This window comes from Stomoxys calcitrans, chromosome 1 (genome assembly GCF_963082655.1).
Source record: "Stomoxys calcitrans chromosome 1, idStoCalc2.1, whole genome shotgun sequence".
Lineage (NCBI taxonomy): Eukaryota > Metazoa > Arthropoda > Insecta > Diptera > Muscidae > Stomoxys > Stomoxys calcitrans.
Genome location: NC_081552.1, coordinates 263,269,317 through 263,281,533, shown reverse-complemented (window position 1 = coordinate 263,281,533; position 12,217 = coordinate 263,269,317). Strand labels below are relative to the sequence as shown.

Sequence of the window (12,217 nt, the reverse complement as noted above, 5' to 3'; positions counted from 1 at the left end):
TGTGTACCTACCATGTAGGTAGGTGGTTAGTTTTCGAAAACTACCACCATTACCATCCACCTGGCCCTAACTGCTTCTGCTTTGTTTTCAACAAATCGCAATGAATACCTATGAAAATGTTTTTCTTTGCTAAACTGACTTTCTGTGTGCTACCAAAAAACATTTTCAAGATTGTGTGTTGTTTAACAAATTCTCATTTGATTCATGAATTACTTCTCATAAGAAGTCTGTGTTGTGCTGAGAAAAGCATACTTACCTGGCGTAGGGGTTACCGTGATCATGGAGGCGGTTCCCCCGGTGTGAGGCTCGATCATTGCACTTACGATTGAGTTGACCTCCGCGATTATTCCTAATGTGAATAACTCGTACGTGCAATTTTTGATAGCCGGGAATGGCGTACGCGCCGTCCCGAAACAATAAATAAATTTCAATTAACTAAAGGCCTGGCTATGTTCTCGTAAAACATAGCGTATGATATTATAAATGAAACAATTTTATGAATAAACAGGTAAAAGGGCTTAAAGTTCGGCCGGGCCGAACTTTGGATACCCACCACCTCGGGTATATATGTAAACCACCTTTCGTCAAAATCCAGTGAAAAATGCATACCTTTCGCCCTATAGCAGCTATATCGAACCAAAACCTTAAATCGAGAGATCGGTGGTCTATATGGCAGTTATAACCAAATCTGCACCGATCTGGGCCAAATTGAGAAAGGAGGATGTCGAAGGGCCTAACAAAACTCCCGTCCCAAAATTCAACAAAATAGGATAATAAATGTATCTTTTATGGCCCGTAAAACCTCAAATAGAACGGCAGCTATATCCAAATCTGGACCGATCTGGGCCAAATTGAGAAAGGATGTCGAACACAACTCACTGTCCCAAATTTTGGCAAAATCGGACAAAAAATGCTTTTTTTATGGGCCCAAAACCTTAAATCGAGAGATCGGTCTATATGGCAGCTATATACAAATCTGGACCGATCGGGGCCAAATTGACGATGGATGTCGAAGGGCCTAACACAACTCACTGTCCCAAATTTCAGCAAAATCGGATAATAAATGTGGCTTTTATTGGCCTAAGACCCTAAATCGAGGAATCGGTATATATGGCAGCTATATTCAAATCTGATCCGATCTGAGCCAAATTGAAGAAAAATGTCGAAGGGCCTAATACAACTTACTGTCCCAAATTTCAGCAAAATCGGATAATAAATGTGGCTTTTATTGACCTAAGACCCAAAATCGGAGGATCGGTCTATATGGCAGCTATATTCAAATCTGCACCGATTTGGGCCAAATCGAAGAAGGATGTGGAAGAGCCACGGGCAACGGACAATAAATGCGCCTTTTAAGCCCTCAAATCCTAAAACTGAGAGATTTGTCTATAAGGCAGCTATATCCAAATCTGGACCGATCTGTGCCATATTGCAGAAGTATGTCGAGGGGCTTAACACAACTCACTGTCCCAAGTTTCGGCGACATCGGACAATAAATGCGCCTTCTATGGGGTCAAAACCTTAAATCGAGAGATCGGTCAATATGGCAGCTATAGCCAAATCTGGACCGATCTGGGCCAAATTGACGAAGGATGTCATGTGTATGCGGCTTTTATGGGCCTTAGACCCTAAGTCGGAGGATCGGAATGGATATTTCGATGTGTTGCAAACGGAATGACAAAATGAATGTACCCCCATCCTTCGGTGGTGGGTATCAAAATGAACACATCATTATGGACGTTTTGGATTGGATCGGTTGGTTAGGCTTCCATATTCAGCACTAGCTTGTTTTCTCTGGAACGCCCGTGTACCAAATTTGTTTTGTTTAAAAAATTTTAAGAAAAATATCAACAAAATCGGTCAAAAGAATCGAGGGTCAGGTGTTAATAGGTTGAGATAAAGTTAAACAAATCTTATCTTCGAACTTTGACTTCTGGTGGTTAGTTCTCTACCAAAATTTCAGTATCAGTATCTGCACTTTTGGAGAATTTAGCTTGATAACAGGCAGACAAACAGACTATCAAAAAATGTGGATATGCTTTGTAGGTTTGAAAATTACTTTTTCGATGTGTTGAAAACGAAATCACAATGTACCTCTTCTGCTATATAGCGATGGGTAGCGGTTAGGTTCAATTTGCCTCAAAAGTTCCAAATAAATGAGAACACCTCATTTGACTAAATGTCATCGAGTACATTTTCTGATTTTTCTCAAAAGACCCCCCATATATGTACTCCTTGTTGCTCGCTGGTGTCCATCAAAGTCGCAAAGAATGAAGTTAACTTGTATTCTGAAACAATCAGCACTAAATCATTTGCAACAACACTAAATGTGTGGTGTTCTGCTATTTGGGGGGTTTCATGTTAATTCTTTCGTGAATTGTCACACAAGAAATGACAATAAACAGAACTAAAGCAGACTTCTGTGATCCGCTGAAAACGCTCTATAACAACATCACGAATTGAGATTTCTATGCTACGACTCCGTCTAGCCTGCTGATCTGTCCAGATTTTTTTTTGATTGGTTTGTGCTTTTGTCTGTATGTCACTGAGCTCTTTAACCGATTGTCCCAAAGCGTGTTGATGTCGTTTTTACTTTTCTTTCAAGAGGTGGCTTAGTCCGTCCTCCTGCTGGAGGTTTGAGTATGAACAGCTTGAGCCGCATGAAACATGCCGCTTATGGGTTTTGTTGCCTATTTTCTGAGCTGTCTGTGGGATTCATTGAATGTGGACGAACGACGGTGCAACTACAACGGCGACTTAATAAAATTTATTTTTCAGTCGTTTTTTGTTGCTTTTTTTTTCTTCCTTCGTGGTCTTTCTCGCTGGCTTCCATGAATGAATGAATGAATGTTATGCAATTGTTTGCTTTTGCCTTGTTGTTTTTGTGTCAGTTGTCGTTTTTTGTCGTTGTTGTAACAGAAAATGATTGGAAAATTATGTTTTGTTGTCGTTGTTGTTCTTAGCGTTGCTGTCTGTCTGTCTCAGGGGATTTTTTCCACCGCTTTGTATTGTACGAGTATTTAGGTTACAAATGCCAATGGTGTCGATACTTTTTATGGCCCTGACTGTTCAATTGCCGAGTGAAGTAGTGTGTGTGTGTGTGTGTGTGTGTGTGGGACATGCAAATTAAAAAGGTGCCTCTAATGCTGGTGTTAATTAAAATGCACTTTTCATGGCTGTTGTGTACCTAAAAATGATAAGGCTCTGCTGCATCCTCCTATTAAACAAAAGACTTAAGACACAAACGTTGGCATGTTGCAACAAAGGCGTTATGTTGCAAAAAAAACAAACTATTGCATTATGATCCCCATGAACTTAAAATGTAATTGAAATTTCCTTAAACATAGCCGGTCGCTAATAGAGGGTTATATAAAAACTCCAAAAATAATGTGATAATAGGATGTCGCCAAGTGGGGAGGTAAAATTTTTAAATATAAAACAAATTCGATATGCCATGACTTTTGAATAGCAATAAAATCAGCAAATTTTAGTGAAAATAATGACCTTTTTGCAATTCTTGGGGGAGTTATTGTGGGTGCACCACCACTCCCCCCTCCCCCCACAAAGACCTTTCTACGCTTATATATAAAATTCAATTTGTGTTTGTTTGTTAACATTTTCACAGATTGTGTAGGTTGGTCTGGAAGGACACATAGGCTATATAATTTTTTGATATCGGGAGGGGTGCGGACCCTCCCAATAACCCCAAAAGTACTACCCACAAATATAAGTGGAACGATCGGGACAATATGGGACTCAAATGAAAGGTATTCAGGAGTTGAATAGGAATTTCGCAATAAAAGCTGGGTCCAAGTACATGGGGGACCGCCCCAACCCCAAGACCCCTTAAAATAGGTTTATTTGATGATCATGACAATGTGGGACTTAAATGAAAGGTATTCGCGAGTAGATTACGAATATACTCAGAAAGTAGGAGTAGGCTTTATAATTCTTTGATAATGGAAAGGGACCGATAAGGACAATATGAATATGAAAGTATGCGGGAACTGATAACGAATCTGGCATACAAATTCATGTTGAAGTATAGGGGGTCACCCCAACCCCACAAAAACGCCCAAAATGGCCACATAAGCCAATCTCGAATATATGGGACTCGGTTTGTTTGTTCCGTATACAGTGAAAAACGGCAGAACCGCTCTGGTCTGAAAGGAAACATAGGCTATATAATTTTCGGTATCGGTATCGGAAGGGGGACGGACCCTCCCCTTTATGCCAAAAACACAACCCAAAACCAAAAGTGGACCGATCGGGACAGTATATATATCAAATGAAAGGTATTGGAGAGTAGAATACGAATATGGTATTAATATTTGAGTCTAAGTATCCATCGGGCCGCCGCAACCCCAAATACGCATATTGGACATTCATTTCAATATAGGGCTCAATAAAAGGTATTCGGGAGTAGCTTTCGAATCTGACACACAAAATCGAATCTGACACACCTCCCCTCAAAAACGCCATTAGACCCATTATGACTATATGATACTAGGCTGAACCGATTTTCCTAAAATTTTCATAGATTGTATACGTTTTTCTGGAAGGAAACATTGACCGAAGGTGGTCCGATGGAAACAATAAGGGTATCAAATGAATGGCATTGGAGACCAGAAAACGAATATGGTATTAGCATTTGGGTTCAAGTACCCAGCGGGGCCCCCTTCCTCCCCAACACCAAAACTCCTCTATACAGATATATCCGAAGTTCATGTCAATATGGGACTCAAATGAAAATTAATAGGCAGTAAATTACAAATATGCCATAAAACATTAGGTCCAAGTAATGGGAGGTCGCCCACCCCCAAATACCTCTAAATGAGCATATTAGCCGACCATGGCTATATGGGACTCAAATGAAAGGTATTAGGGAGTAGATTACGTATATGACTTTAAAATTTGCTTTCAAGTCTAAGTGGCGCCTTTCCTCCTATAGATACGTCAAATGGGATATTTGACCAATTATGACAATATGGGACTCTAATGAATGGTATTTGAGAGTAGAAAACGAATTTGATATCCAACTTTGGAGTCAAGTGTTTTGGGGTACGCCCATAAGCACCCCCTAAACTGAATTTCATTTCCGTTGGGAATAAAGAACGAATTTGATATCTTATTTCAGTGCAAAGTGCCGCCCCAAACCCTAAACACCCTCCAAACGGTTTATATTTACCGGCCATGGCAATATGGGGCTCAAATTAAAGCGATTTTGAAGTGCAGCACGAATTTGATATCCATATTTGTGTCGAAATGTCTGAGGGGCCATCCCTTCCCTAATGAGAACATTACCTTAAGGAAGAACTTTACCATCAGGAACCGAGAAGGGGCAAATTCTCACATAACAATGGGGGCTTTCCGATTCAAGTTTAAACTGAGTGATAAGGGACCTTTTTTAGAGCCGAATCCGAACGGCGTCTCGCAGTGCGACACCTCTTTGGAGAAATTTTTCGTAATGACCATTCATGGCATTGAACCTCGCAAATGTCGCCAACATTAAGAGTGGATAAACACCGCTTTGTTCGATGTTCTCGCCAGTGTTGCGCCTTCAGCGTCATAGGCTACAATGGCACGAATTCGATATCCGCATACAGGGCGAAGTGTCCCCACCCTAAATATGGGTTGCCCAAAAAGTAATTGCGGATTTTTCATATAGTCGGCGTTGACAAATTTTTTCACAGCTTGTGACTCTGTAATTGCATTCTTTCTTCTGTAAGTTATCAGCTGTTTCTTTTAGCTTGCTTTAGGAAAAAAGTGTAAAAAAAGTATATTTGATTAAAGTTCATTCTAAGCTTTATTAAAAATGCATTTACTTTCTTTTAAAAAATCCGCAATTACTTTTTGGGCAACCAATAGATATTAGAGAGTTAAATAAGGAGCAGCGGAGCGGGCCCGGTTCGGCTAGTTTTTAAATATAAAACAAATTCGAAATGCCTTACCTCATGTCTTTTGAATAGCAATACAATCAGCAAATTGTATCGAAAACAATGAACTTTTTGCAATTCTGGGGGAAGGGGCTAAAAATTTTCTTGGGGGTGCTTAGCCCACCCCCAGAGACCTTTCTACGCTTAAACCGATCTCTCAATTTTACTTCTTGAGCTCTATATGACGGGATTCTTGTCCGATAGAAAATGAACTTTTCCACAATGGTATCTACTATGGTCTCCAACATCCAAGCCAAGTATGGCCCAAATCGGTTCGTAAGCTGATACAACTCCAATAGCATAGCAATTCTTATTCATTATCCTTTATTTGCCTATAAAGGAGCTACCGGGCAAAAAACTTGTCAAATACGATCCATGGTGGAGTGAACATAAGATTCGGCCTGGCCGAATTTGGCACGCTTTTACTTATTTTAAACTCTTCAAATAAAAGACAATCCAATTACTAAACTAAAATAAATTGCTTAAACCCCTATACTTGCACACAGGCGATGAATTATATTCCAAATTTATTACTCTATTCGGGACGGCGCGTACGCCATTCCCGGCTATCAAAAATTGCACGCACGAGTTATTCACATTAGGAATAATCGCGGAGGTCAACTCAATCGTAAGTGCAATGATCGAGCCTCACTCCGGGGGAACCGCCTTCGTGATCACGGTAACCCCTACGCCAGGTAAGTATGCTTTTCCCAGCACATCATGAACATTTCATTCCAAATTTTCCTTAAGCTGAATGAGAAATGCAAAACGTTGAAAATTTATTTTTAGCACCGAAGCAAAAAAAAGGAGCTAAAAGAGTAGAACTCACAAAGAGTTTGCATAGAATTCAGACGTAGTTTATTATTAGGGTTGATGGTTGTTTTTATGGTCATGCGCTTAGGTAGCTACACTAAGACACAAAGGCAGTTTTCTTCGACCGTTCACCTCAATCTTTATTTATTTGAACATATGTACACACAAAAAAGTGTACATTAACACTAGCGGACTGGCATGCCACGTAGGGGCGGTTTTTTGATAAATATTGATAAATTTGTATTTTTTTCGAAGCATTCCATAGAATATGTGAGAGTTTCTATTGAACATTTGATGTTTTTATACCCTCCACCGTAGGATGCAGGTATACTGTCCGTCCGTCTTTCCGTCCGTCTGTCCGTCCGTCCGTCTGTCCGTCCGTCCGTCTGTCCCCGTCCGTGCGTCTGTCCGTCCGTCCGTCTGTCTGTCGAAAGCACGCTAACTTTCGAAGGAGTAACGCTAGCCGCTTGAAATTTTGCATAAATACTATTAGTGTATTAGTGTAGGTCGGTTGGGATTGCAAATGGGCCATATTGGTCCATGTTTTGATATACCTGCCATATAAACCGATCTTGGGTCTTGACTTCTTCAGTCTCTAGAGGGAGCAATTCTGGTCCGATGTGACTGAAATTTTGAACGACGTGTTTCGGTATCACTTTCAATAACTGTGCCAAATATGGTTCAAATCGGTCCATATTTTGATATAGCTGCCAAATAAACCGATCTTGGGTCTTGACTTCTTGAGCCTCTAGAGTGCGCAATTCTTGTCCGATTTGACTGAAATTTGGAACGACGTGTTTTGTTATGATATCCAACAACTGTGCCAAGTATGGTTCAAATCGGTTCATAACCTGATATAGCTGTCATGTAAACAGATCTGGGGACTTGACTTCTCGAGCTTCTAGAGGGCTCAATTCCTATCCGATTTGGCTGAAATTTTGCATGCCGTATTTTATTCTTACTTTCAACAATTGTGTCAAATAAGGTTCAAATCGGTTCATAACCTGATATAGCTGCCATATAAACCGATCTTGGATCTTGACTTCGTGAGTCTCTAGAGGTCGCAATTATTATCCGATTTGCATGAAATTTTGTACGACGGATCCTCTCAAGACCATCAACATACGTGTTTATTATGGTCTGAATCGGTCCATAGCCCGATACAGCTCCCATATAAATCGATCTCTCTATTTTACTTCTTGAGACCCCAAAGGGCGCAATTCTTATTCGAATTGGCTGACATTTTACACAGGTCTCCAACATATAATATAATTGTGGTCCAAACCGGACCATATCTTGATATCGCTCTAATAGCAGAGCAAATCTTTTCTTATATCCTGTTTTGCGTAAGAGAAGATGCCGGGAAAAGAACTCCACAAATGCGATCCATGGTGGAGGGTATATAAGATTCAGCCTGGCCGAACTTAGCACGCTTTTACTTGTTAAGCATTAATTTTGTCCTTCTAAGGTCATATATTTACCATGAAAGGCAAATACTTACCTGCCAATGTTACTCAATGTTAAAAAGTAAAAACATGGAATTCGGAAATCAGGCCTCAACTTAGGGTTATCCATTCATATTATATTACCAACAATACGAGGTGTTACGAACTCCCCATCCTCTTGTGGAAGATCTGAATTAACTGTATTCTGGCAATTTCAGTTACAAATGGGGCGGAGATGTTTAACTATTTAAAGAGTCGTTTTAATTTTTTATTAGCAATATAAACGACTTAATGTGAGATGATTGGTGAAATAATAGCTAATAGTTGAAAATGATCAAGCATTTACTCGAGACTCAATTTCAAACAAAAGGCGTGTATCTCATATAGTCAGTCATAAAGTCAATCAAATGTGTTGTGGTGGATGCCATCGCTAATGTGTTCGCTTGTAACTGACCGTTAGTTAAGAAAAAAAGATTAAGTTGCAAATTGAAAATTTAATATTGAAATGTTTAAATGATTTATAAACCATTATTTCTCCCAAAGAACAAAGATTTAATGATCACTGTGTTAAGCTGACTCTTTTCTCTCTTAGCTGAACAATTAATAAATGAACTTAATCACTTCTTCCTTCACACATTACTCAAAGGTACCAGTCTATGCAAATGTGCTTATAGGCCAATATATGCTTCCATTCGTGCGTTTATGTCCATAAACATTCAACAGTACCAATGCCATGCCATAGTTGTGGACTTGCATGAGCTTTAAAGATTTTCCATATTAACTGGAATTCTTCTGATTCGGATTTTTTTTTTCAATTGTATTCTCAGTTTTATGTAGTCTGTCTCAGCCGTTTTTGCCGTGTGGCTGCCATGTTTAAACCTTGCAACATTTGTTCATTTGGAGTCATTGACAATGCGATGATTTATACACCTGGAGATGGTGGTGTTATTGTTAACGAGCCACAACGAGCATTTGCACGTGGGCTCCGAAATATCGGCATTAAAATAGGAATAGCCATTAGTATTGGCGACATATGCAGCAATGCAATTGGCAAATTATGTTAAAAAAAGAGATCCGGAAACAATGCCAGACCGTAGAGAAACAAAAAATTACAGTATTTAATTTTAGTCAGATTTAGATCTATTACGGATGCTGACTGAGGTGGGATTTGAACCCGTCTACTACGCAGACGATGTTATAATACTTCTAAGGGCTTAGCATCCGAACGAGCTAAGCAGAAGGGCCGAAAGGGTCTTGCATATGGCATATGAATGGGCAAGACTCAGAGGTCTCAATGTTAACCCAGAGAAGATTGAAATATGCCTGTTCACGAGGAAGACGAAGGTGGGCCAATTTAACGCACCACGTTTCCTCGATAAGACGATTTCTATATCTGACGAGGTCAAATAGGTGTGATCTTGGACAGGAAACTGAATTGGAAGTGTCACATTCAGGAGCATACTGAGAAGGCTCACAAATGTTGGGTACTATGTAGACGGGCCGTAGGCTCAAAATAGGGCCTGAATCCGAGGATAGTCCACTGGCTTTACAGGAGCGTTATAAGACCAATACTTACTTACGCCTCAGTAGTTGGGTGGACTGCTATGGAGAAAAATAGGCAACATCGGGCCCATAAAAGGCTCGATTATTGTCCGATGTCGCCGAAATTTGGGACAGTGTTTTCTGTTAGGTCCTTCGATACTCATGTTCAATTTAGCCCAGATCGGTTCAGATTTCGATATAGCTGTCATATAGACCGATCCTCTAATTTAGGGTCTTAGGCCCATCAAAGCCACATTTATTGCCTGATTTTGTCGAAATTTGAGACAGTAAGTTGTATTAGGCCCTTCGACGTCCTTCTTCCCCTTGGCTCATATCGGCCCAAATTTGGATATAGCTGTCATATAGATGGGTCTCTCGATTTAAGGTCTAGGGCCCATAAAAGGCGCGATTATTGCCCGATGTCGCCGAAATTTGGGACAGTGTTTTCTGTTAGGCTCTTCGATACTCATGTTCAATTTGGCCCAGATCGGTTCAAGGCGGTCTTGCGGCCATAAAAGGCGCATTTATTATCGGATGTCGCCGAAATTTGCAACTGGAAGTTGTGTTAGGCCCTTCGACATACTTCTGCAATATGGCACAGATCGGTTCAGATTTGGACATAGCTGCCATTTAGACCGATCTCTCGATTTAAGGTTTTGGGCCCATAAAAGGCGCATTGATTGTCCGATGTCGCCGAAATTTGGGACAGTGTTTTCTGTTAGGCCCTTCAACACTCATGTCCAATTTGGCCCAGATCGGTCCAGATTTAGACATAGCTGCCATTTAGACCGATCTATCGATTTAAGGTTTTGGGCCTATAAAAGGCGCATTGATTGTCCGATGTCACCGATACAACAGGTTCAGAGAACTTATTGTCTTGGCATAGGCGGAGCGATGAGGACCACGTCCACTAGGGCACTGAAGACTATTCTAGATATCCGACCCATTAACATACAGATTAAGTGTGAGGCAGCCACTGCGGCTATGAGACTTAAGACGATGGGAGAATGGATTGAGGATGGGAGAAGCTTATGCCATCGCGGTATGATCGAGGCGAAGATAGAAAACCAGGAAGAAAGGGAAGAGGTTTCCGATCGGATACCTGAGATGAAACTTGAGGTCGAGTGCGAGCCACTACTGCCAACGGCATAGTCTTGGATTGACGGAACCCTAGTATTGCCATCTGGAAGATCATGTTACAAGGATGGATCAAAGCTAGAGGACAGAGTGGGCCTGGGGGTTTACTTTGAGAACCCTGAGACTGAGATCTGTTTTAGACTGCCTGACCATAATACGGTCCTGCAGTCGGAGATCCGGGCGATCACGGAATATATGAAGTGGTGTGGTGCTAACGCAAGGACGTCGAGTATGAACATCTTTACCGACAGTAAAATTGTCATAAGGGCTATAACAACCAGGACGGTAAGGTCTCGAACACTCTTGCAGTGTAAGAAGGAGAATAACGCCGTCTCTGACGATGGCAAAATCCGCATAGTTTGGGTGCCGGGCCATAAAGGAGTAAGGGGGAATGAAAGGGCAGACGACTTGGCGGTGAAGGCCAGAGGACTGCCGTCAATACACTTGGTTAACCCGAAGCCTTTCGGGTCGATGTAATCCGAGTTAAGGGAGTGGGCGACGAATGCGCATGCAACGTTGTGGAACAGATTTTCTCAGATCGTGAGAAGACGAGGCTATTACTGAAAGGAAGCAAGAAGGAGGTCAGTATATCTATTGGTATCATAACGGGACACATAGGACTACGAGCTCACTTATGAAAAATCGGTGCGACAAGTGATAGCATGTGTAGGGCATGCGGGGAAGATGATGAGACGTTGAAGCATTTCCTTTGTCATTGCCCGGCTTTGGCGTCCAACAGATACCGGTACTTAGGTGGAGACACAATATCAGACATGAACCAACTTAGGGGAGTGGTATTGAAAACAATTAAGGATTTTGTAAGTACCAAGGAATTCCTAACTTAGTGGCATGGGGCGGATTAATATCTGCACCCTATTTTAACTCTACCTAACCTAACCTAATTTTAGTCAAAAACTTTGACAATATGTAATTTGTATACCCTCCACCATAGAATGGGGGTATACTAATTTCGTCATTGTGTTTGTAAAACCTCGAAATATGCGTCTCAGACCCCAGAAAGTATATATTTTCTTGATCGTCGTGACATTTTTAATCGAACTAGCCATGTCGGTCCGTCCGTCCGACTGTCGAAAGCACGCAAACTTTTGAAGGAGTAAAGCTAGCCGCTTGTAATTTTGCACAAATACTTTTTATTGGTGTAGGTCGGTTGGGATTGTAAATGGGCCAAATCGGTCCATGTTTTGAAATAGGTGCCATATAAACCGGTCTTGGGTCTTGACTTCTTGAGCCTCTAGAGGGCGCAATTCTTATCCGATTTGAATAAATTTTTGCACGTATTTTGTTATGATATCCAACAACTCTGCTAAGTATGGTTCAAATCGG

At 41.0% G+C, this 12,217-nt stretch overlaps 2 non-coding genes across 2 annotated transcripts; one reads left to right on the top strand and one right to left on the bottom strand.

Moving 5' to 3' along the window:
* The first annotated feature begins 248 nt into the window (after window positions 1–248).
* LOC131994504 (U1 spliceosomal RNA) lies at window positions 249–413 on the top strand. The gene has a single exon (XR_009396794.1). It is a non-coding gene; the product is annotated as a U1 spliceosomal RNA (small nuclear RNA).
* A 6,061-nt stretch (window positions 414–6,474) lies between these two features.
* LOC131994499 (U1 spliceosomal RNA) lies at window positions 6,475–6,639 on the bottom strand. The gene has a single exon (XR_009396789.1). It is a non-coding gene; the product is annotated as a U1 spliceosomal RNA (small nuclear RNA).
* Between the last annotated feature and the right edge of the window lie 5,578 nt (window positions 6,640–12,217).